The 22952-nt window shown below is 36.9% G+C and overlaps 2 protein-coding genes across 2 annotated transcripts in view; one reads left to right on the forward strand and one right to left on the reverse strand.

The window, feature by feature from the left end:
• The window catches only part of B4, a 75747-nt gene extending 58789 nt beyond the window's left edge, over positions 1-16958 (reverse strand). The window contains exons 1-2 of the mRNA XM_069831479.1: positions 16693-16958; positions 4230-4310 (exon numbers count right to left, since the gene is read on the reverse strand). The gene's annotated coding sequence lies outside the window, so the exon portion shown is untranslated. The remainder of the gene's footprint in view (positions 1-4229; positions 4311-16692) is intronic.
• The window catches only part of LOC138703535 (valacyclovir hydrolase), a 119472-nt gene that overhangs the window by 68580 nt on the left and 27940 nt on the right, over positions 1-22952 (forward strand). The window lies entirely within an intron of this gene.

Raw genomic sequence — 22952 nt, forward strand, 5'->3', positions numbered from 1 at the left:
GGGAAAGTTTGTGTGGCTTGCGTAACTGGTTGATATCACGAGGCTCTGGGGGTCGAACACTTCTACCTGGAAGATGTATGCGCGCTAAGTAACCAAACCAAACGATGATCCGCAAACAACACAGATCATACAAATAAATATGTGTAGACAGTGGATTGAAGAGGCTATACTTTTGAACGCGAATGAAGCAAACCGGAAGACACATGCTTAAATGTATGATTCATGTGATAGGCAGGCGCCTAGGAGTGGCGAGTGGCGAGTGGCGGTGCCTGAATTATTGGGAATAACCACTCTGAAAGATACCTCTCTTTATTCGTATGTAACATGTGAGTTTGCATATGTATGTTCAGCACTACAACAAATACCGCATCAGGAATGCGTAGACATTACATGCATGCAAGCTAACACTTCGCGAAATTTTTCCTGGATTGTTCTTATTGTTGATTAGAGCTAAAGAGAATAAAGCTACAAAAACTTATTGAGCATTTCATGTAATAGTTGTGGTTATGAATTAAATTATTTTTAAATGGTGAGAGAGAACATAAATCATTCTTATTGATTAAATTTAGGATATTACACAAAATAAGCTGTGTTTTCATCCTACAGTCAACTGATAATAACAAAAACGCAGGTTGCCAGGCGACGATAGTAAACAAAAGATGCAAAAACAAATGAATGAGATGTATAAACAATTGAATACCCTTTCATCTACACTAATAATAAATCTGTAGCCGAAATTTTTCTGGTAATTTTCGATTTTCCAAAAATAATTGGTCCTAACATATATAATTAACCACCTTGAAACCGAAAATCGCTTTTTTGAAATTTTTGTTTGTATGTCTGTATGTTTGTTACCTTTTCACGCGATAATGGCTGAACGGATTTCGATGAAAATTGGAATATAAATTAAGTTCCTTGTTTAGGCTATATGGCATTCAAAATACATTATTTAAAAGGGGGCTTATAAGGGGGCCTGAATTAAATAAATCGAAATATCTCGCTTATTATTGATTTTTGTGAAAAATGTTACATAACGAAAGTTTCTTTAAAAATAATTTGTGATAAGTTTTATTCCTTGAAAAATGTTGATAGGACTGATATTTAATGAGATAAATGAGTTTTAAAATTAAAATAACTGCCATCTAAGGCCGTGTAATGAATTAAAAAACAAATGACTTCGTCTATAAGGGGTCTTGGACAGCAACAATCGAAATCTATGAAAGGTAGCCTACAGAGAATGTTTCTGTGTTTGTATGAAGTAATATCGGAAGCTAAATTAACCGATTTGTATAATTAATTATTATTTCACCATTGGAAAGTGTAGTTTCTCTAGATGGACATAATGCTGTAATGTTATTACAGTAACTTCTGACATAATATAATATAATATAATATAATATAATATAATATAATATAATATAATATAAGTTATTTGAAGGGTTCACAACCATAGTGGGCCAAACGCCATTTACTGAATACGTAGAAAACAAGGGTTAAAATTAAGTTATCATAATTCAATGGAAACTTATAACAAGTAAAATAAAATATACACATTAAATCTAAATGATGTCAATATTCATTAAACTATGGTTGCATGTAATAAAAATTAAGAAACATGTTAAAGGAATTGTCATTGCACCAAATGAGTGTCTCTAGACCAAAATGGTCGCATTTTAATTATTTGGATGCAATTTAAATTAAGTAACATATTAAACGATTTATCCTTCTATCAAACACGAATGTTCCCTGGATCAAACGTCCTATTTTAATTATGTAATTACTTTATATTTATTTCTAACGGGTGCAGCGGAGCGCACGGGTACAGCTAGTACTGTATTTAAGTATAAAAATATAGGGGTGCCATTTGAAATTTCAAAGTGGGTGTGGCTGGGGAGTGGGAATGAAATCTAAAATGCAATTAAGCCTGGTTTCAGACTTCCCCCTCAATATCTAAATTGACTTGCTTTTTTTTTTTTTTTTTTTTTTTTTTAATTGAATTCAATTTAAATAATTAGTTATTTAGACTGAGAAATTTTGAAATAAAAGCCGTGTATAGTGGACATGCTGGAAAGTGATTAGTAACCTATTGTTGACGATATAATATATTGGAAATGTAACTGAGAGTGATTATTATTCATAGCGATAATAAACACAATCCAATTTGATTTTCAACAATACATTCTTATTTATACAAGCAGTTAAATTTTAGAGTTTCATTGTGTAATAATGTAATACCGGCATTACAATATAATTATGCAGCTGCACACTTTCCTTTTACTCTCACCGCTACCGCGACAATGCTATAACAAAACAATATCCGACTTGCAAAGGTGTTCAAGAACGAACTTCAGAAAAGATTTATCAACAAGTGTTTTAAAAACAAATTTCTCTGTAAAGTGAGGGGGGGGAGGAAGAGAGAGAGAGAGAGAAAATGCCGGTCCCTGGAAATTGCCGCCCTAGGCAATTACTTAATATAATATTTTAATTGATGTAACAGAATTTATTTCTGCTTTCATACTTAGATCAGAGATAGACTGAAAATTGTACAAAACTATTTTATATTACAACTGCTTAGGTTGCCTAGGCATAAATCCGGCACTGGGTTTAGGCATCTATAAATGAAAGAAATTTAGCTCTATTTACAGTAATTATTGTGATAAATGGTGTTTTTTTTAATTAGGCTATTGCAATTTACTTGCTGTACGTATCAGAGATGAAATTCTTAATACGTGCACTGTAAAAATACAACCACTTCAATCCAATGAAGCTTATTACCAGTGTTGCCAACTCAGAATTCCATTTACCGCTACATAAGCTTAAAAAACCGCTAAACTGTACTTGAAAAACTCCAGATTTTTCTTAACACATCACTTCCAATTGAAATACAAAATATACAGTTTTAGAAACTGGAGAATTTTATAAAAATGTAGACTAAATTATGGAAAGTGTGTATCACTTCGTAGGCTGTATGTTCTATACAAAATCGTATGGAAAATTTAATCTGAATATTTTGCATTTAATATTACCTTACATCATTTACATTGAGCTTTCGAACTATCACCGGCAACTTCTTCTACCCATTCTTTCAATACATTGTTTTTTTTCGCACATCTCTAAACTTTTATTCGTACGAAGTTTTACGCGGCATATTTCTTCAAAATTGAATGAAGTAGATCAACATTAATATAAGCTTACTGAACACTTCGGAAAGAATCACATTCACAATCACACCAGTCCGTTCGAAATCTGATTTCACACTGAGTTGGAGACGTATCTGCAACAGTGAGTCTGGTTTTAAGTTTTGAGTGTGTCTGTGTTACATAAACTACAATGCGGAATTATAAATTAAATAATATATAATATTATAAGACGATATTAAGATATAAGTGTCATATGAGGAGATAAAGAGGAAGGCAGAAAGTAGGAAAGGCTGGAGAATACTGGGTTTGCAGTGAAAACGAATGTGACATACCTTATTTGTACAATAATGGATGAGGCAGAAAATTGACATGTTGTACGAAATCAAGTTATCATAAAACACTGATATTTTATACTCGCAGAATGAAAAATTGTGATAATACTATATTAATCTCTGGTTTATGATTAACTAATATTGTTGTCCGCAAGTACATATAAAACAATATAACATCTTTACAGGAAAAAAAAAACTTAAAATATCGTCTCCCCTTGCCGGAATCATAAAAAAACGCCAAATAAATAGCTAGCCGCTGATGGTAAAATTCTGTAGCTGACCACAGTCCTGAAAACACAAGATTTAGCTACAAAACCGATGACTTGGCAACACTGCTTATTACTGCATTACCGAGCATTGTTTAAAAAGAACGTTTGAAACATTTGAATGATCGATTTTCGATTTATTCAATATAATAATTGTAATAGGCTGGCGAAAACTACACCATTGATTGTTGGTTTGTTTATTAACGTTTCTAATTGGCTGGTGAAAATACTGTACAGTCTACACGCACAAGTGTGGCAACGTTAAGAAATTTGCTATGCGATAATGAACTATAAAACCGCCAGCATAAAGTTAAAATGAAACTGAAAACCACTAGAAAATTCGCTGTCCGCTATATAGAAAATATTCCAGCTAGTTTAAGGTCGCAATCCGCTAGACCTGGCAGAAATTCCGCTGTTCTGGCAACACTGCTGATAAAGTATGTGTTGTCTTCTCATTTTTGCAACAGATTGTGGGGTTTTTTGAAACTCACGCTTTAGTCGTTGACAACTGGATCACAGCTGCGCTCCTACGAGTGCACTGCCACCTGTGAGAGCGCCTGGACGGCCCATATCTGCGAACAAAGCGACACAATCAGTCAAGCCCAGTAGCATTTAACACAAATGAATCGTGAATTGCAGAAATCCCACATGTCTATTTGAGTAAATTTTACACGACACACAAAAAACTGCTTATCTTTAAAAGCGTTTGGTACCTTCAAATGACTATTTTTTCATTAGAGCATATTAAGATATAGTATTTGACGTAGATGATAATAAAAATAATAATCCATAACGCTACAGCCTTTTAAGGAACTAGACCGATCAGCCGGCAACTGACTCATGCCCACATGCAGCAAAGCAGAGGTGGACGATCATCCAACCAGAATAGAGGTATCGTCTGGTTAGCACGATGATTCCCTAGCCGTTATAGCTGGCTTTCGTAACTGGATTTCGCTACCTATCGTAGCTCCCCAAATTCATCATGATGCTGGGTGGACACTGGTTCCATACACTAGCTGAAATTTCATGAGAAAATGTCTTCCTCCATGAGGACTCGAACCAGCGCGCATTTCGTAACCTGAGTCCTAGACAGAATGTCTTAGACAACGGCGCTACGGCGGGGGACCTGACACACGTGAACTTGAATGATTTCCTTAAGTATTTGCTGGAAAAAAATCTGAATTGCCTGGACATGTGGGATTTTTGCAATTCATGACTGTATTATTTTATTCCTTCGAAACAATTTCTAAGTGAAGAAAGCGGAGAACAATTTTTTTTATCTTCTAAACTATTTTGAATATATATTTAAGCCAAGAAGTTGAAAAAAGTACACAAACAAACAAAAATTGGAAATTACATGATTGATATATATTTAATTTCTCAAATTCCTTCAAACCAGTAAAAATAAACAAAAGGAAGTAAACTGAGACATATTTTGGTTTCTAAAAAATTCTACATGTCCTGGATTTGTGATCCTGCAATTCACTGTAACATATTGCCGCGGTAAAATGTACACCAAGCATAGGACGTGTGGAGTTTCTGCTTCACTTGAAAGGAATTAACAAGTTATTACAAAAAAAGTGACTTGCTGTGTTTCTGCAATCATTCACGATTCAAATACAGTACCGATTTCCGGCAAAAAGGATTTATTCTGTATCGATGTGTGTTCTTCCCGTGTCCTCGTCATAGGTTACTCCCGTCATGATATTCTTGCTATCTATGATAACTATAGATAAACACAATATGAATAAAATTTTGTCAAAATACGAAATAAGTCCTATTTCAATGCTAAATATGAGTATCTTCACTCCTAAACCATTTAGAGTAGATTTACAACATTTTTACAAAATTATAAACAAATTGTAAAGAAAACAACTGTCGCAATGTTCATATTTTATATGTTGTGCAATATTATAGTATTGTGAAATTTTAATTTTCCTACCAATTTTTCTTCTATTGTCCTATTAAAATTATAGCATATAGCCTATTAACCTGTTGTATCCTATAGGATACATTGCCAATTTAAGGGTTAAACTTTTTTTAGCATCATCTAACTCTTAGCTGACTGCAACAACTAGGTAGTTCAATTTTGTACACTGAAGAGAACAAAAAAAAAAGTACCGGTACTTCTTACTCGTACATTGACTGGTTACAATACAACGCGAGTAACTTTTCTATATATATATTCTGGAAAAGATTACATCTTCTGTCAATTAATATTACTTAGTACAATGATAAAGATCGCTCCACTGGATTCGAAAGAATGAGGAAAGGTGGAATAAGAACCACTTATTTTCTTTTGGCTTCTCGAATTCATTGACGCGAGGTCAACAATTCTAAAGGGAAATTTGGAGATTTCACTTGTCCTTGGGAATCTCGGAATGTTGAAATGGGTGGCTTGGTTTTCTTTCAAGTGTTTTCTGGAAACATCTCTAATGTCTCCTTATAATGTCAGGAAATTCTGGTACAGTTGTAGTTGTAAAAAAATTGTGCAAATTATTTAAAATTGAAAATGTTTATTAAATTCACCAAGATATTATGAAATATGACATTTTTTGACGTTAATTGCATTCTACATATCGTAACCGTGAAAATTCCATCCTGCTAGCAAGAATGATTTAGAACATGAAATTTTACATTTTGTCTGCCATTAGTGTTAAGACTTCATCATTTCGAAACAGTAAATGTAGGCTATAACTTGTACGATATAAGTTTATCAGTTACTTCTAATGAGTCACGACTGCAAAGTCATCTATAACAGTACAATCTCCAAGGCAACTTAATATCTCACCAGGATTATAAGCAAGACCGTCTGCAAAATATCTAATTTGAATGTACCAACTGTAGTTAAAATTGCGATACATAACCTAACATATGATCTGAAGTCTGTTCACTGTACTTTTAACCCTGCTCTCAACATAAATTGCACCCAATCGCGAAGGATGTAATTGAAGCAATATCGTGGGGTACTGCTAGGCCTAAATTACTACTTTCAAATGTCATGTGGCAAAACATGAGTAGGCCTACTGCATCATTAAAATGATCCACAAACAATTCATAAAACGCATTCCCCTCCAACCATCAAATCTGTAAGTTATATCGTATTTCTGATGGTGACCTGGCATACCTCACAGTCATTATGTTCTCTTCATGTAAGTAAGAACCTTCGGTTCTTCGGTGCAACTTTTGCAGATCTGAGTCGTCTAGAATTATCCTTCTTCGATAATAATTGAATATAAGAGTTGATACACAGGATCTAAACATCACCTACCTTGTTGCATAATCCAGTAAGCACTTACAACGGCTTTGCTTCTAGGAAATACAAGTTAACAGGTTTTCCTTATTTCTCAGTTATGAACTAGCCGTAATAATTATTTTTATATATTATATACGAGAGTTGGGGCGCAAGTCATGGCAATTATTTTTTTTTTCAAAGTTAAGCAATAGTATCACGAGATGTCGTATGTCTTATGTGATATGGCATCCAGAGTATGTAGTTACATCACTATATGGCAGTATGACGTATAGTTATCGCACTGATAGCAATGTGAATTTAGTTGTGAGTCGACCGCTGTGCCATACATCCATAATACGGGTATGTGGTCACATCACTGCAGGGATGGCAATGGTTATCGCACAGGAAGCGATATTAGACATAATGCGTAATGCAGTTGTGAATCGATCCCGGGCAAGATGGTTGTGGGTTGGTATGTTTACTGCAATGATATTCAAATTACCGTAATAAACACGAGAAGCATGATGCTATGTCGTTCATGGATGTTTGATCGCTACCTTATCCTATCCTACTAGTACACATACCATGTTTTTTTCATTTGCATATTTCAGAATTTCAAACCGCGTCCATATTCTCACATTGCCATGATTTATGCCACAACCCTAGTATAATAATTTATATTATAAAATGATGTAATAAGTTATAAAATTAAACATCATATGTGTTTAATATCTGTATGCAATAGAGGCCTATCGTTTTTCTTTTTATAGAAGATTTGTTTTTCTATTTTCAGTGCTACCAAATTATTACATATTTTAATTGTGGATGGGATCAACGTCTCAACTCTTATTATAAAGCATGGATGGGCATTTAGTACTTCGCGAAAAGAAACTGCTTCGAAACTTCCCTCAAACGCGAAAGATGGAGCTATGATTTACAGTACTGATTTCTTCGTATCACTCGTCCTTTACCGTACAAATCAAAACAATTGAAAGAGACAGAAACAAAGGGATATAAGAGCAGTTTATTAATTTAGTTTTGGCAAAGTGTATTAAACATTTTTTTAAACTTTCCGTGAAGTTTTAATTTTAATTTTAATGTGTGATCTGGTTAAGTGATACATCCCTTTGCCACTATAATTGCTTATGCTTTAGCTTACCCTGGATGCAATTAACTTATTATTTTTAGAAATGTCACTTGTGTCCCTTTGCACCTGATCCCCTCAATTCTAGTTGAATTATTATCATGGCTCTTTCAAAGATAATGAAACAATCATTTAAACGCAAATTTCATGGTGAATGGGAAGAACAGCTGTTTTTCTATGTTGCCAAAGGAGAAACTGTTCTTTGCCTTTTATGCTCAAAAATTTTCATGGGTATCCACAAAGGTAATTCGCGAAGACATTACGTGACCAATCACAAACATCACAGGAACATTAAAAGTGTTACATTTTATCTTTTGAGACGCTTAGGTTGCATGGCCATGTCTAAAAGAATTCATTGAAATTTCTATGGTGAACGTAGCTGGAAAAAATATTCGGAATACCTACTTGATTTTAAAATAATTAAACAGTCCATGCATAGTATTGTCGGACGTTTCAGTCTTTCAGACAGAGCCTATTTTAAAAACATGGAAAGTTTTGTTCTCAATTTTCAGCTCGAATTAATATCAGTGCAAATAATACTTTTTTTAAATTCGAATTAAAACCTCACTTAATTTACGAAACAAACATTTTAATCACATTTTCTCAAAAGTAACTAAAGTTTTCTTACACCTCTTTGCTTGTGACTCCTTCAATTGTTTTGATTTGTACGGTACAGAACGAGTGATACGAGAAGACCGTCACTGTAAATCACAGCCCTATCTTTTAGCGTTGGAGGAATGTTTCGAAGCGTTTCCGGTCTAGTAAATGCCCACCCATGTTATAAAGCGACTACAGAGTCTAGACATTACAGATAATGAGGAATTTATTGCTTCATCGACGCAATTTATTTTTATTTGACTGGATTTTTTCTCGTTGCCAAACTTTCAGAACGGCCCCGAGGTTCACTCAGCCTCCTATAAAATTGAGTACCGGGTCTTTCCCGGGGGTAAAAGGCGGTCAGAGCGTGGTGCCGACCACACCACCTCATTCTAGTGCCGAGGTCATGGAAAGCATGGGGCTCTACCTCCATGCCCCCCAAATGCCTTCATGGCATGTTACGGGGATACCTTTACCTTTACCTTTTACGTAATGTGTACCTAGATTTAGTATTTGTATGTTAATGGAAGTCATGATTGAACTCAAACGATCAGGAGTATGCCTATTGTCTCAACTCTTAGGCTATATTCAATTATCAAGAGACTCTATCTAGAATCCACCACCACTGCCATCTACTATTACTCGGACAAATCGCGAGAAATACCAACCACGATGGGCGACCTATTCGATATCACACAAACACAAGTGGTGCCCTATTTTTCGAGACGGAGATGATAATGAAAGGGGAATCGTAGGTGTTAGTGGAATGACGAGGAATAAACGGGAGAATCCTGAGAAAAAAAAACCCTTAACCTTGGCTTTATCCACTACAACTCTACCAACGCCGAAATTTGAACTCGGGTCCGCTGTCGTCGTAAGCCAGCGCTCCGCCAATCTGACTAGCAAGGTGACAATCCTTAAGTTTAAGTTAGATTTAGTTGTACAATATATAGACCCTAAGTGTTAGGAGGGGACTGGCGCTTCCTAGAAAAATCCGCTGAAAATATCCCCTTAAGGTATCACTATGGTCGCTCGCGATGCACATAGTACAGCCGACTACATGAGCTGGGGACCGGTTTAATAGCGATTACCAGCTTCAGTAATTTGCCAGCTTGGTAATCAACAGTTCTCACAGTGATCGCAAGAATCCGAAAACCTAAGTCTCTAAATCTTTATTGCATTAATAGAAGCAGAAATTGCACACTCCAATTACCATCACCCTCATGATTATTAGTAATACTGTCTGACATCATAATGAGCTAAACTGCCCAGTGAGAGCATGTCAGTTCTACTGTAGAAGCTGAAAGTGAACATTTTTTCCTGACTTCAAACTAGTTTGCCACCAATAGCCTTCGAGCGTTGTATAATTTTGGCTTTGCTATACTTTGTTTTAACTTCCAGCATCCGAAACAGAATCATTAGAATGGGACACCCCAAAAGGATGCCTCTCATTGTAAGTTAAATTAATGCAATCTTGATTGAATTTAGACAGCAGATTGGCACTGGGTTTTCTTTACACACATCTTAATTGAAGCGGTGAGATCAATAACCATTCAAGTCCATTTACACAAGTTTTGAGAAAAATGCAAAAAACTTTTTTTTTATTTCTTACCTAATTATTATTTTTTGCACGTAATATTTCTGTTTTTTTTTTTTTTTAGAGATCAAGACAAAATAATATATCAACTTTTAAAGTCGTAACACTTGTGAAAATATCCAAAATTTAATTTCAAATTTGCAAAAAATGAATGACCAGAAGTGGACTTGAATAGTTATTGATCTCACCGCTTCAATTTTTACTAAACCTTTTACTTTAATTCATGGTAATTTTATGAGAACTACGCCATTTCGCGCGAAGCCCTCACATTTTCATTCTAAATCTCAGGGAGGTATTACACATTATGGTTACACAAATAGAAAGTATAACACAATAAACTCTTCCTGGTCACACGTTCCCATGGCAACGTGCTGGTTCTCTCAGGTTTCGGCGGTGCACAGTTGCGCTTGCATCACGTTAATTAAGACAATTCAGCCTACATAATGGCTTCAACAATCTGTGAGGCACCCGCCTTTTTTATTTTTGCAAGTAATATTCATGCAGAGTGCATGTTACTAGAAATATATTTTGATTAGTTAGTTGTTTGCTTGTATATTTGGTTGACTGTTTGGTTGTTTGGTTGGACGGTTGATTGGTTGGTCGGTTGGTTGGTCGTTTGGACGGTTCGTTGGTTCGTCGATTGGGCGATTGCTTGATTGGTTGATCGGTTGGACGGTTGGTTGGTCGGTTGGACGGTTTGTTGATTGGCCGAGTGAACGGTTGGACGGTTGGTTGGTCGGTTGGAAGATTGGTTGGTTGGTTGGTTGGTTGGTTGGTTGGTTGGTCGGTTGGTTGCTTGGTCGGTCGGTCAGTCGGTGGGTCGGTCGGTCGGTCGAACGATTGGTTGGTTGGTTGGACGGATTGTTAGTCGGTTGGACGGTTGATTGGTCGATTGGACGGTTGGTTAATCGGTCGGACGGTTGGTTGGTTGGTTGGTTGGTTGGTTGGTTGGTTGGTTGGTTGGTTGGTTGGTTGGTTGGTTGGTTGGTCGGTTGGTTGGTCGGTTGGTTGCTTGGTCGGTCGGTCGGTCGGTGGGTCGGTCGGTCGAACGATTGGTTGGTTGGTTGGACGGATTGTTAGTCGGTTGGACGGTTGATTGGTCGATTGGACGGTTGGTTAATCGGTCGGACGGTTGGTTGTTTGGTTGGTTGGTTGGTTGGTTGGTTGGTTGGTTGGTTGGTTGGTTGGTTGGTTGGTCGGTTGGTTGGTCGGTTGGTTGGTTGGTTGGTTGGTTGGTTGGTTGGTTGGTTGGTTGGTTGGTTGGTTGGTTGGTTGGTCGATTAGTTGGTTGGTTGGTTGCATTAGCTCGGCTGAATTAATCTAGGCTTAATTAATAACCATTTTCTCATGGAAGTTCATCGGCGAATATCGCTGCATGTGAAAGACTGTCAACCTGTGAAATTTTTAATAATTTAAAAAGTTTCATCTCCTCTCTAACACAGTCGTAATCGTAGTGACACCAGTGGAAGTCGCATTTCAAGACGTGCTTCACAGTTCTCGGCCGCGTTTGACCCTAGCTATTTGAGTCCAATCCTAAATAACATCTGATAATGGTGTCCCTTTGCTTGCTTTTTGGTGATTGAGACTTATGTTCCTGTATCTATGACACGGTTCGAAAATTCGACAGGTGCATAGCTTTACTATGCTGCATATCTTTACGGAGAACTTCGTATGGATGTTGCGAGAAATGAAACAAGGAGAACAAGGGGAGCATAAGAACAACAAGGAGAATACAAATAACAAGGGAAATACAAGGAGAACAGTGGGTAGACAATGAGAACAAGGGGAGGAAAATGAGAACAATGGGAATACCAGGAGAACAAGGGGAATGAAAGGAGTACAAGAGAAATACAATGAGAACAAGGGAAATACAAGGAGAACAAGGGGAATGAAAGGAGTACAAAAGAAATGCAATGAGAACAAGGGAAATACAAGGAGAACAATGGGCAGACAACGAGAATAGGGAAGGAAAATGAGAACAATGGAAATACAAGGAGAACAAGAGGAATGAAAGGAGTACAAGAGAAATGAAATGAGAACAAGGGAAATACAAGGAGAACAATGGGCAGACAACGAGAATAGGGAAGGAAAATGAGAACAATGGAAATACAAGGAGAACAATGGGAATGAAAGGAGTGCAAGAGAAATACAATGAGAACAAGGGAAATACAAGGAGAACAATGGGAATGAAAGGAGTACAAAAGAAATGCAATGAGAACAAGGGGAATACAAGGAGAACAATGGGCAGACAACGAGAATAGGGAAGGAAAATGAGAACAATGGAAATACAAGGAGAACAGTGGGCAGACAACGAGAATAGGGAAGGAAAATGAGAACAATGGAAATACAAGGAGAACAATGGGAATGAAAGGAGTACAAGAGAAATACAATGAGAACAAGGGAAATACAAGGAGAACAAGGGGAATGAAAGGAGTACAAAAGAAATGCAATGAGAACAAGGGGAATACAAGGAGAACAATGGGCAGACAACGAGAATAGGGAAGGAAAATGAGAACAATGGAAATACAAGGAGAACAAGAGGAATGAAAGGAGTACAAAAGAAATTAAATGAGAACAAGGGAAATACAAGGAGAACAATGAGTAAACAACGAGAATAGGGAATGAAAATGAGAACAGTGGGAATACAAGGAGAACAAGGGGAATGAAAGGAGTACAAAAGAAATGCAATGAGAACAAGGGGAATACAAGGAGAACAATGGGCAGACAACGAGAATAGGGAAGGAAAATGAGAACAATGGAAATACGAGGAAAACAATGGGCAGACAACGAGAATAGGGAAGGAAAATGAGAACAATGGAAATACAAGGAGAACAATGGGAATGAAAGGAGTACAAGAGAAATACAATGAGAACAAGGGAAATACAAGGAGAACAAGGGGAATGAAAGGAGTACAAAAGAAATGCAATGAGAACAAGGGGAATACAAGGAGAACAATGGGCAGACAACGAGAATAGGGAAGGAAAATGAGAACAATGGAAATACAAGGAGAACAGTGGGCAGACAACGAGAATAGGGAAGGAAAATGAGAATAATGGAAATACAAGGAGAACAATGGGAATGAAAGGAGTGCAAGAGAAATACAATGAGAACAAGGGAAATACAAGGAGAACAAGGGGAATGAAAGGAGTACAAAAGAAATGAAATGAGAACAAGGGAAATACAAGGAGAACAATGGGCAGACAACGAGAATAGGGAAGGAAAATGAGAACAATGGAAATACAAGGAGAACAAGAGGAATGAAAGGAGTACAAAAGAAATTAAATGAGAACAAGCGAAATACAAGGAGAACAATGAGTAAACAACGAGAATAGGGAATGAAAATGAGAACATTGGGAATACAAGGAGAACAAGGGGAATGAAAGGAGTACAAGAGAAATACAATGAGAACAAGGGAAATACAAGGAGAACAATGGGTAGATAAGAAGAATAAGGGCTATACAAGGAGAACAAGGAGGATATAAGGGTGATATAAGGAAAACGAGGTGAAGTCAAAAAGAACAAGGGGAATACATGGAAAACAAGATGAATAAACGGAGAACAATCGGAACACAATAAGAACAATAAGTACAGCCGAACGGGAAGACAAAGACAACAAGGAGAAGATGAAAACAACAAAGGGAAGACAATGACATCAAGGGAAATACATGGAGAAAAAGAGGAATACAAGAAGAACAAGGGGAAAACAAGGAGAAGATAAGGAGAACAAGAGCAATACAAAGAGAACAAGGAAAATATATGAAGAAAAAGGGGAATTCAAGGAAGTACAATACGAGGAGAACAAGAGAAATACAAGGAGAAGAAAGGGACGACAAGGAAAACAAGGGGAAGACAAGGAAAAAAAGAAGAATACAATGAAAACAAGAGGAATAGAAGGAGAACAAGGGGAATACAAGGAGATAAGGAGTTGACAACGAAAAGAAAAGGAGACAAGGATAGCAATGGTAATGCAATGAGAACAAGAGGAATACAAGGAGAACGAAAGGAAGTCAAGAAGAACATTGAGAAGACAACAAGGAGAACAAGGGGAGAAAAGGACAACAAGAGGAATGCAAACAGAACACGAAGATACAAGGAGAATGATGGAATACAAGGAGGAAAGGAGGAAGACAAGGAGACAAGGAGACAAGGGGAAAACAAGAAAAAAGGGAATAAAATGAGAACAAAAAGGAGACAAGGAGAAAACATGGAGAATAAGCTGAATATAAGAGTAAAAAGAGGAAGATATGGAGAATAAAGGGAATATATGGAGAACAAGGGCGAGAGGGGTTGCATTTTTAGGCCACTTCAATTTTCAAGTTACCTCCTTCCATACCTAGAGAGGAAAAAAGGTAGTTCTACATCTAAATCCAAAAATCCCTCACCATATTGACCTTATGAAAGTCTGAAATCATTCTTCAGCCACTCGATGATAAATATATGCAAATGAAAAAAGTATTTCTCTTCAATGAAACTGAACTTTGGTTCATTACTTTATGAATGATCCTCGTAGCTTTTGTAGCATTGTAATTTTGATCGAATCTGTATTTTTATTCAACTTTGTGTTTGTTTATATGTTGTAATGTAAACTAAAGATTGATAAGAAGAAATAAAGGTGAGCGCTTCACTTTGTTCGCTGCTAAGAATGCTAAACCTGAGATTTAAGAAGGTATTGGCGAGGCCAGGAACATAAACTAGAAAGACGGTGAGATAAAACAGAATGAATGGATTTGTTTTATTATTATTATTTAGCCGAAATTAGCTATGTATTATTTTACATTCGTCAACTACTGAACCAGCCGGACCAAGTTTAGTTCCTTTTAGAAGTACGTATGTGCCGTCATGTTAACCATGAAAATCCTAAGCTGCTGCATATTTCTTCGAGACATTACTATACAATAACTTCCAATAGTGTAAAATCATACTACAGAGCCAGCTATTAATAGAACTTGTCGCATTGCTATGTGAAAGGTAGGTTCATATAACCTTAGCACTACGACCTCCAGGATTTTTGTGCATCCCCTGACCTTAACCTCCTATTAGTCCTAATCATTGTAAGAAGGTTTTGTGTCCTTTTAAGGAAACTTGTGATAGACTGTTCAATATTGGAGAGAAAAATCCATATAATGATATTTTAACTGTGTGAGAACTTGTCTGATAATGTGATCATGGACATCCAAACAATTAGGCAATATGTCTAGACTACCCGCCACAAAGTCTACATTATTTCGTTGGAAACTGACACCTAAACTGTCATGTGTGTAATTCTCTTCTTTCTTTCGCTCCTTCTGCTAACAATGCTATTAACACGGCGCAAGGTCTTCCATGAGGTCGACGGAGTTTGCAACTATTGCCATTGGTGTCACGTTGGCCAAGCTAACGGGAGGTCCCTAAGCGTCTTATGTTCGCGTTTACTCTCGAAATAAAACGACTGTAAAATCATCATCACATTCTTCTGTGGGATCTGATCAACACGGCGTTGGGAAAAACTGTAACACTTAATACTAGGAAGTTTGAATTTTACGTGTAAACAATAAAACCGACTTTTCCTATAAGAAACCGAAAGCTACTTAGAAGTATCCTTTATGTATACGAATCTGTCGAGAACGCGCAATATCGCAGTTTATAAATAACAAAATAAATCGAATTTTCATTAAATTTGGGTTTCGCGGCAAAAAATGAATCTTTGTAAACTGGCGTGGTATAGATGCGACGGGCGAGATGTGCTCAGGCTTTAATTCGAACCCCGATTGGGCTATTACTTGACTTACCTTTTTTCAAGGTTTTCTCCAACAGAAAGGCGAATGTCAGGTAATCCCATGGCGAGTACTGAGCTTTATATATCGCCAATTTTAACGACGCTAGATAATAACGTAGTTAATACAGCGTCGTTAAATAACCAACTCAAAAGGAACACGAATGAGTAACTCGAACAAAATGTTAAGTTTTCATGTATTGAAATCTTCTATTTTAGACAAAAAGTTTGATGTACGTACGTTTTATGGCCGGGAAGCTAAGCAAAATATAGCATTGTTGACATCTAACATAAATGCCGTCTGACGGGAGTGTTGACAGAAACCACTCTCCACTTCTGTCTCTCAACGACACTCAATTTAGTGGGACGTCTTTGCGCTGATTAATAATACATTTGGAAAATGTTAATAAAGCACTGAACTTCAATTCCATCGTTTATTATTTACAATGTGATCATAATATTTTGAAACGGTAACGCCGAAACCCCTCTTTAAAAACACCGGCAACCTTAGAAAGTAGCACTGGAAAACTTGAAAAACCACACCGATCTTAAAAATAAAAAAATATGCAGCAGGTGTACATCGTCTGTTGCCTGGCCTCGACAAACACTGTAATGTAAGAGAACAGTACCGTGTGGGTTCCGCGGGAAGCTGCTCCTGCTGCAGTCGCTGTCACACTCTCACTGCGGATCCAAGGTTCTGCATGATCGCGCGCTGCCAACCCAGAGACGCAGTCATGCCAACCACATTTTCTGTAGCTTACGTGTGCTATGCTTGACGAAGCCAGTATGCGTCCCCACAGTTCAAGTCGGGTATCCGGCGTGGAAAATATTTCTGTTTGTCATCATTACGATTACAAGGGTGCTCCTGCTCGCTTTGTAACTACGACCGATTTGATGGGGTTGTGTCCCACATCATCGAGTTGGCAACTTTGACTCCTCCGAGGTCCGCACATGCGCATACAAGAAGGTCGCTCCTCTCCCAAGGCCAGTACGAGTACTATTTCCTGATGCTGAAATCGGTAGCTCAGTTGGCAAGGCTCCGGGTGGATGACCTATCCTTCGCTCGCAGCTGGATGCCCGGTAGTCGTCGTCACTCATCCGGAGGTCGTTCGGTAGTGGAGTTGCACGTCTGTACCATCATCGATGTCTCCTTGCCGGAGCGCCTAGCTATGTATGCAACTTAACGTAGCGTCACGTTGAGCGGGTTTGCTATCGACCTGCCCTCGTTGAAGGCCGAAGCGACACAAGGTGACCATCAAGGGGCTCTCAGAAATTATATTTAAGTTTAAGTAATTTTTTTGTATAGCCGTGTAAAATTGCAGTGCCTGGAAATGTTTTTACTATTAAACATGATGTTATTCTTCACAAATTAATTTCAACGTGGCCTGTAATTTTTGTCTTATTCAGAGTCGAGCTCCCTTTCCGTGTCTTAATTGTGCGACGGCCGCATTGAGAAGTATGACAACACTAGATACCGGACGACAAATCTGGCTATGGAGAGGAATTGTTTGAAAGAAAACATGTTCCTAGACGAATTACTTTGGTTGTGATGTGCACGTGATGTTCAGCAGACTGATCTGTTTACCTGCGATCCATAATGATTGAATAGACGTTTTATTCTACCTGTTGAACGTACATGTCTTCGAAATTACGAGCAGAAATACCTAAATTAAAGCTGATGTAACTCTACAACACATACTATGCACGTGCTCTGAAGCACCGCTCTGGACAGCCCTACATGTTGCCTTAACTCGTGGCATGCACCGCAAACCTTCAGCTCATTGCCAGCGCTGCCAACCTGATAGATAGCGGGGTCTGACTGCAACACTTTTTCAGATTCTTTCATTTTTCTCGAATACCGTAGTTCGGTCTTTCGTGCCGATTTCAACCACTGATTATTAAATCCTTAACTCACGATTTCAAAAAGAAGAAAAATATCAAATGTAGACGCGATCTTGCGTCCTTGCACTTGTGAGCTCCAACACTGTTGACCACTTGTCTCACTTCCGGGTACACAGCCGTACTGGAGAATATTCGTTCATGTTTGAGAGTGAAAAACTGAGAACAAAGCATTCGGGCATTTCACCAGTTTTTCTCACATTCTTGCTTGGTGAACGTCAAAGTAATGATTGTAAGTTTTTTATGTTTCGACAAAATAATAACTGGTCTATCAACACGACCAATAAATAACTGGCGACCACATGATCTACATATAGATCAAGATTTTTCGTATAAACAAGGGTCATTAATTAAATTTATTATACTGTATAGGTACAGGTTTTTAAAGTAAGTTTTTTAACAGTGAAAATGAGGGAATTGAGATTCTCATAGAGAGATTATTTTGTTACAGAAGATGTACACAACAAGAGGTGCGCACACTTTTTAACGATACTCATCCAAATCGGCCAACTATTTCTCTGTCAACTGTGAGTTGAATAAAAGCTAAATTCATTGAACATATCTGAGACATTAAAAGATCATTTTCTGTTAAAAGTATCTCGTATGAATAAAACTGCATCCATAGGACAGGGACTAACAAAATATATCAGCAATAAAATTGTTACCATAGTAACCGTAACTGTAGTGCTTCTGTACAAAACAAGAGAAATGTTACATATGCTCCTTCAGATTATATTTAAAAATTATAGGGTGTCATTTAAAAATGTTCTCGATGACGTCATAAATATAAATAGTAGCAAAAATTTTTTGTTTCGACAAAAATATTCCTTTCTAAATACAAGGTATGACTTGTCTGAGCTTTTTGACCATAATTCCCTCATTCAGTTTTAATTGCAATTATGCGTTACTTTCGAAACACCGTGTAGATGTGTCAGTCATATCAAGAATAAAGTTGGAAATAAATACTTAATTTCAAGTGAAAATACCGAAAAATAACGCATAAAAAAGAGGATACACTTCAAGACTTACGAGAAGGCACTGATAAATTTAATTGGAGAGTATAAACACGTACAGTAAAACCTATCTGAAAGACCACCCCTATTGAGAGACCACTCCTTCTAAAGACCGATTTTTTAAAGAACCGAATTAAAAATCCATACAACCAATGTAAATCTACCCCTTTTAAGAGACCACCTCTCTCCCCGACCACCAACCAGTGATTGAATAGCCATTTCCTTAATTTTACCCCTTTTGAAAGACGATACTGTATTTTTTAAATTTACAATTTTGTATTTTATTACTTTACTCTAGCCTAAATAAATTCCAAGAAATTCGTACAGTACTAGAAGTTAAAATGATGTTTGGCAATGTTAAGTGATACCGTATTCACGTTGAATGCCCATCTCTGTCCTTAATCCATTAAGGAATGTTGGAGATTGCTACGAAAAAGCTACAATGACCGTTTGTAAACGTCCTCCGAAGTATGACAAAGAGTCATTTGCACCGCTATTTAAAGTTTCTTGAAAGGTAAGATTTTTCATGCCGTATGACGGTTTTACTTTTCGTTTTGTACATTAAAAATGAAATCGTTACTTGTTAATTACAGTGCAATAATTTATTTTTTCTTCTGCAACACTGAAAGACTGTATGAATCGAGAACATATAAATGAACTTCTTAACATGTTAAAGAATAGTTTTGAAAATGAGATTGTAAAAAGAAAATTTTTAAAAAGTTAAGCAGAGTTCAATTTATGATTTTGTGAAGTGGAATCAAAGGAGAAAATAACGTAAAATCTGAAATAAAGTTCTGATTTCAAGCTTTTATTATTAGCAATATTTTCCACGTTTTTATTTGATTAACAAAGAAACGTTTCAACTCATTATTTGTGTAAAATAACTCCTCCTATTGAGAGACCATCCCTCTAAAAGATCAGTTTTTCATGAAACCAGCAGTGGTCGTTTAATACAGGTTTTACTGTAATTAAAATAAAGCCACTTATTGAAACACGTCAAATATAATGAACTTACACGAAAAGACAATGTCGGAGAAAGAAACTGTGAAAACGAACTTGTTGCCTGAAAACTTAAATATTCAATTGGAGTTACTGCTGCATGAACTAGTGAATGGTCCCCCCAGTTTAAAAACTCCAGTAGACATATCACCATCCAGGTCTTCGTGTAGATATTTTATTGTCGGGCCATCGGATCTGTGCCCCTTCAGCGCTGTCGTCGTTCTTGGAAAAGTTAACGCCTTACTCACTCCATTCCACCCGCTTTCCTCCCACCATATTAAACAGCAGGCCACGAACCTTGCCGAATAGGGATGTTGCCAAACTTCCGTCAAATGGTGTCATAATTAACTGGTCCTCCGTGCTACAATATTATTTATTTCAATCAAAATACATCTTGTATTTCTATATTTTTTAAACCTAAATCCCATGTCTCGAATCACTTTCCGTAGTTTTTCTCTCCAACCTTGGAAATTATTACTTTTCAGCAATTTATTCAATGTTGAAACTTCTTTCTGAATGGCATAAAGTTCTTGTATATTTCTTCTTAAAATACATCAGTTCATATCATCTACAATAATTAAAAGTTCCCTTGGTCTGTTCTTCTCTGATGATTCTAGCTTTTCATCTCCTACACAGACTCCCTCTCTCCTGATTTTCTTTATTAGGAGTTCTGACCTGTCTATATAAATTGCATAAAATGTTGTATTATTAGTATTAGTTAAGTAAATAATTTAAATATATAATCAATTGAAATAAAATAAGCCTCACCTGTGATATCGGTTGCTCTTTTCGTTGCCTGATTTATAGGAAACAGATATTGACCTGTTTGTTTCTCTTCATCGCAAAATGCTATTACGTACTTAATAATATTTCTTTCGCCACTCCGTGTTCATGTTGAGTTGACAACACTGGACTGCAAGTGCAAATATTGTAAACTGTCCCGCAAGAAGGCCAAAATTGTGAGTAGTGGGGGACAGAAAGGGAGAGAGATAGGAATGCAGGAAGAGAAATGAATTACCGAGGCTGAGAAGGAATTAGAGTTCAGTGCGCATATTTTACGGGGGCACAGATCCGATGGTCCGACTATATCCTTCTCTAACTACGAATGGGATTCCATTCAATCCAGGGAGATAGATAAGTCTGGATTCGGTGCATGGCATCCAACATGTTATGTGAGACTGATGTTCATAACCTTCATGCCCACCACAATTTCTCACACAGTCAGGCTTTAAACCTTTTCCCTCTCTCCCTCACTGGGAAGATTAGCAGGGATGGACTCTGCGCACAGTATATTTGGCATCCAGCATTTAGGATGATGTTACTAGTGACAATCATTCCCACCTCCAATCTCTTACATAGCCAGGACTCAAACCTCATCTCTTCCTCTCCTTCCAGGGATACTGATGGAACTTGACTCGGTGCATGGTTCACTCTGCGTCCAACATTAAAGATTGTGCTAGCAGTGACTGATGTACTGTCATCAGTACGAAGACAGCAATCATGCTCCTTCCCAATCTCTCTCAAAGTCTTAACTCACAAACCTTTTCTAGATCTTCTTATAATAATCATATGATAGTTCTTTCTTTAAAATATCAGTGTTGTCTTTCGGCAAATAGGGTAAATTTACTAGAATCAACGTAGCTGAGTCAATTTGCTTGGTCTCCTAAATTGAGGAGTTCTATGTATGCGGGGCCTATCTCAGAATATGCTGTTTTGACAAAATAAGAATTGAAATGTTTAGTTTGGGATCCCGCTTTACATGCTGTCAGTATAAGGCTATCTTGACAATCCATGTTGAATCTTTCGTACACTACTTTTAACATTTGAATATAAATAATTGATTAAATGACGATCTTACTCGTGTTAATTATGTAAGTATGTGCAGCTTACAGCTGTTTCGGTGCTATTCGACACCATCAAGTGTTAAAAGTAGTGTACGAAAGATTCAACATGGATTATCAAGACAGGAGGATGGTGTCGAATAGCACCGAAACAGCTGTAAGCCGCACATACTTACATAATTAACACGAGTAAGATCGCCATTTAATCAATTAATTATTGACAATATTCGTGTACTTATGATTTGATGCATTAGCACATTCAACAATGCACAAGAATGCTTAGAGTCACAATAATTATTAATATAAAGTTTCATAGACGGATCCTTCTTACATACATCAACTAATATAAGAAATTTTTACATTTTTATCTCTGTGTTTTTGGAACATTTTAATATAAGATTTATTACACTAAATGCATATTGATTTATAAAAAGTCTAAGTGTTACAAACATGCGGTATAATAACTAAAACTCAAGCTCTTTATGAGGACAATGTCAAACAGTAACACAAACATAAATGTTTTCTTCACATTAACATATTATCAACTAGTTCAAAGATTAATCTCATCATTTTGATTTGTATCCCATATTGATATGACTTTTACATTTATTTTTGGCAGTGGTAGGTTTTGGGCATAGTCGCATTCTAAGACCAATGTTCGGTTACCTTTATTCTTGCTACTCTAGTCTTATTCTTCGGTGAGTTACAAGCTGCAGTGCTTCTTTGGTAGACTCACTTAAAAATATTTCAATTAACCCTTAAATTCGCAAAGTATCCTATAAGATACAACAGGTAAATAGGCTATATAATATGCTATAATTTTAATAGAACAATAGAAAAAAATTGGTAGGAAAATTAAAATTTCACAGTATCTAGCCTGAAAATGACAGCAAATTTAGCAGCTGTTTGTTCCGTTCCCGGCAGATCTCTCAACGGTACCCGGTGCAGACATGGCTGCCCGGAGATTGAAACTTTAGCACACGTCTTGGGATTCTATGAACAGGGATTGCTCTTGAGGAACTCTAGACATCATCTTGTAAGATCCAAAATTGCTGTCGCATTAAGAAATAAGGGCTGGATAGTAGAAGAAGAAATCTCCTGTCTAGCTGAAAATGGGTCAACGAGACGAATAGATAT

Source organism: Periplaneta americana, chromosome 7 (genome assembly GCF_040183065.1).
Source record: "Periplaneta americana isolate PAMFEO1 chromosome 7, P.americana_PAMFEO1_priV1, whole genome shotgun sequence".
NCBI classification, from domain to species: Eukaryota; Metazoa; Arthropoda; class Insecta; order Blattodea; family Blattidae; genus Periplaneta; species Periplaneta americana.